Source organism: Ceratina calcarata, unplaced genomic scaffold (genome assembly GCF_001652005.2).
Source record: "Ceratina calcarata isolate Rehan_Ccalc_2016 unplaced genomic scaffold, ASM165200v1 scaffold471.2, whole genome shotgun sequence".
In the NCBI taxonomy this organism is placed as follows: domain Eukaryota; kingdom Metazoa; phylum Arthropoda; class Insecta; order Hymenoptera; family Apidae; genus Ceratina; species Ceratina calcarata.
Genome location: NW_017171239.1, coordinates 669,746 through 674,100, shown reverse-complemented (window position 1 = coordinate 674,100; position 4,355 = coordinate 669,746). Strand labels below are relative to the sequence as shown.

The window sequence follows — 4,355 nt, the reverse complement described above, 5'->3', positions numbered from 1 at the left end:
TGAACTCTTTGATTTCAGGGAAGAGTATTTTGATCTCAGTGAATACCTTCTAATGAAAGACTCGATAACGGGGTTCCCTCTTTCCCGTTTAATCAGTGGAAAATTGGCATTAATCACGCGATCGACTTTACAAGTGCAACAGGGATCGTTCAGATTCCGACGTCGGTTATTTCTACCGAAACAATTTCGGAATAAATAGCTTGGTTTTAACCAGCTGCGGGGTGTTCGGTCTTTTGAAGAGCAGTCGAGTTTGACGTATGTTAACCTAAATTCAGACGACGGCGATGCGTCCAGCATCTGTTTTCGGGGGTATTCGGTTTACATTCTAGAACACATGTGCTTACGAAGGAATGGGTTTCAACTAATCACTCACTGTTTCATTATTGTCCGTGCATTAAACGTCTTAATAAGTAAGCATGAAACGAGCATTTCATCGACGCAGTCTTTCTTTAAATAATTTAGAAGATTATTGGACACACTCCCGACTGGCTTCGTGAGACAAATTACGATGTGCGAGGAACACGAACACGAGGAAATTTGCGAGCAATCGTGACGGAAGTGAAGAGAAAAGTTTTGACTACTTAAAATATCGAGTGTTCTCCCAAGAAGTTCTCAAAGTGACGGAGAATGATTACGTTAATGACACGATGGAGCACGCCTTAACGACGGGATAGGTGCAGACTGGTACGACATCGGTGGCACGCGATCCTGACATCAACCACGACATCAGAGCCTTACCCCGTATAAATAAGTACACCAACAACGACTACTATAACGATACGTGGCCACTTCCAGGGGAGTTACCGTTTTTTTTACAACGCGAAATATAGTCGAGACAGTGGGATTCGGTTTTATTACGACCGCGACGCGTGTCTGTGTTGACTTATCGGCGACGGGCCACACGAACGTATCGCGTATACAATGCAGGCTTGTTATATCGGCGAAGTACCGTAGATGATACGAGTATAAATCCGCGGAACACCGTGTTAAGTGTTAAAGCGACTAATGGAAACGGGTCGTTGGACTTCCTCGGAAAGGTGGTTATCAGCCCGGGCAAGGAACGAGCGAAGTACATCTGCGTATTCACCGTTTCGGTAAGTGCCTTGAATCATAATTATTTCAATCGTATTCTCCCGAGGAGAAACATGTACGATGGGGCATTTAAATATTAAATGCAAACATCAAATATCGCTAGATTCTTAGATTTAGAATAATGTACTTCGTGAACTCATTCTTTATTAAGGATAGTAAAACTAGTACGGTAACACGAAGACTGCAATTTTATTCCGAATAATTTGTGTTGTTGGATTAAAGTTCATTGAATTGAGAGAAAGCAAGTATAGAAGATAGCGAATCTATATCTAACTTGAATACTAAATATCCTTGGTATACAACAATAACCAATCGATACATGCTGTAGAACAGTGCTCATAGAGAGCCTCAGGGCCATATGGTTCCAAGGAGAAGGGTCTAATTTATGACACCCTCAAGTGTTTCGCACGTTGTCGTAGCTCGTAGCATTATTTCACTTCTTTTAGTTCCTTTTTCATTCTCTTACACATAAGAAAGGACAAAACGATTTCTACCTGAATGCGAGTTTCACGAATGCATTATTTCCTTAAATGGATCATTAGTCAACCCTCGGAACAACGAGGGTGAATAATGATCGCATTATTCAAATCGTCTTTCGTCGTTTACAATTTCCATTATTTTTCTTTGATTTCGTACGAAAGGAAGTACATTAATACTACGCGAATTAGTACGTTAATGAATAGCGAATTACGATTACATAACTCGCTTTTTATTACATGCATACTGCACTTTGAACCATTTTTATATCATATAAGATTTGTGTGTGTTTAGCATAAGTTATTACAATTGTAATATCGTTTATTAATTATGTATGACAAGTGCCGTGGGACTTGTATACCGTGAATAGGCGTAGCTACTTCAAGTACGCTAGGTTGGCCGAGCGGTCTAAGGCGCCAGATTTAAGCTCTGGTTCCCGTATGGGAGCGTGGGTTCGAACCCCACACTTAGCAAAATCTTTTTATTTTTTATTTCTTTCTAAAAGAGATCATGTCAACATTATTTAGCACCATACTTGTGTAAAGGGATCGATTATACGGGCTCGATTAGGAAATAAAATGTACTTAGCCTTAGCTTAGTGTTACGTAGATCATACATCTCGCATCAGGTTTGAAATGAGTATCTACGTTTAAGAATAATGGTTTGGTTAACAAATCATTAATTAAACTTCGGCTGGAAGCTGATTTGCAATTACGGAGTATCTCTGCGAAGAGATAAATGATCGGAGCTTTCGTCGAATTCGAAGTGACTCCGGAGTCTGGTAACTGATGGCAGCGATAATTGAGCCGAGTATAAATGACTTGATGAATAGTCATAGACAATTAGGGGGGGTCGAGATAAGGCAGCAAACCGTGCATAGCAGCTATAGCCAGTTAATTCCGCTATGGAGTCGCAATCGTATTTACATAACCGTACGAATAAGTTGCTTGCCATCGTTTTCATCGTTCGTATTCCTCGAAATGAACGGAGCCCCTACGAACTTTATACATATCGCATCCCAGTGTTTTATCGACGTTTCCGAGTTTCGGGAACAGTTTCGTTTGAATCGTCGTACCGGGAAGAAAAAAGCCGATTAAATCGGATTACCGAACCGGTGGGCCAGCCCTGTTCCCAGAAGACCAGGACTCGACACCGTAAAAGTGTCACGAGACCACCCTTTGGAAAGGGGAGGACGCGGGAAAAGAAAGGCAACACCGAGAGTCGCCCGTTGAAATGCTTGTCACAACAATTTCGCTAAAAAAGCACAACTCCTGCGTGCCCGAGAGCACAATGAACCCGGGACACTTGTAATTTCATTCCGCCGCATCTGTTGTCATTCTCACGTTACCGCACGAATCTCCTCGACTTTCTTCGTCGGTTGCGCGATCGCAGGACCGCGAATAGGGAGAAAGAGAGGCGGTCGCGTTGAAAGAGAAGAGAAAAAAATGAGACACGCGTATTTCAAGCAACCCTTGCGCGAACGATGCACAATGGAGCCTCGAAGGACTCCCGTAGCCGAGGGGTGCCGTTCCTGTCGATACTGTGGTCGACGCATAAAGGGTCTGCTATGAAAAAGAAAGGGAGCGAACGGCAGAGTAGGTGTCCGCGAATCGGGGTACTTCGCATTATTTTTTTCCTGTTGCCATCCTGGCTTCGATTCTTCCTCCTCGTCGTTCAACCACTTTACATCATGTAATTTGAATTATCAGAATCGGGAGACTGCTCCTTAACCGAAATCTCGACTGGTGTCACGATAATTCGATTTCGACACGTCCAAGCGTGAAAGTAAGGAAGAAAGAAATTGGAAAACAAGTCGTGAGCGTTCGCGTAAAACCCTCGGCAGATCGAAGAGGGAAATCGTATTTATAATGCTTACGCATTTCAAGCCTGACGTCCCGTGAAATCGCGTTATCCGGATTCGGAATATTAAATTCATCTCCGTCTTCCCAGACAATCGCCCCGCGTTATCGTCACCTCGATCGAACGTTAAAAACGTGATTCCTTTTGTTAGGTGAGAACACAACGGCGTTTGGATAAAGGAGCAGAAACAAGAGACGTAAATTAAATAAAACAAAACAGATTCCAATGTGGAATGTATATTCAATTTATTCAACCGGCCGAAGTACGGCCGATTGCCCAATCACCAAATACAAATTGACAACAAAAGAAGAACTTTTGAACTCTTTGTCTCGTATCGCTCCGGCTGGATTCCCTTGCTTTAACGCCGGGAGCTATAATCAAGATAAACAACAGTAAATTAAAATTTGTTCTGTTATCGAAGGAAGTGGACTGTAGGTTTTTAGAAGGTAGTGTCTCGTTTCGAGTTTTGCTCAACTCACTCGGAAAAGTTCCAGAAAATTTTGTTCTCCTCAAAATATCGAAAAATACCTCAAATGAAAGTTGTTTTTCTCCTAACTTCGATATTTAACGAGTTTAGTATGATTAATCAGCATTTTATGGGTACTGATAAAATCCGACCATTCCACCGTCGAAATAGCGAACTTTTGGAAAAAAATTTCGTTTTTTGCTCATAACTCCTAAACGGATGGACTTAGGGGGGCATATATAGGACCATTTTGTAGGGAATGACGAGATCTACAATTTCTGTATAAAAATTCTTCGCTAGCGTCAATAGTTTACGAGTTATTGACGAAAAACGAAAAAACAGTTTTTTGCAAATTACTCGTAAACTATTGACGCTAGCGAAAAATTTTTATACAGAAATTGTAGATCTCGTCGTCCTCTACAAGAAAGGTTTGATGCAATTTTTCCGTATGTCCAAGGGT

At 41.7% G+C, this 4,355-nt stretch overlaps 1 non-coding gene across 1 annotated transcript; it reads left to right on the top strand.

Annotated features, from left to right (window-relative positions):
* The first annotated feature begins 1,958 nt into the window (after positions 1 to 1,958).
* On the top strand, positions 1,959 to 2,042 carry TRNAL-UAA (transfer RNA leucine (anticodon UAA)). Its single transcript has one exon. It is a non-coding gene; the product is annotated as a tRNA-Leu (tRNA).
* Positions 2,043 to 4,355: the final 2,313 nt, after the last annotated feature.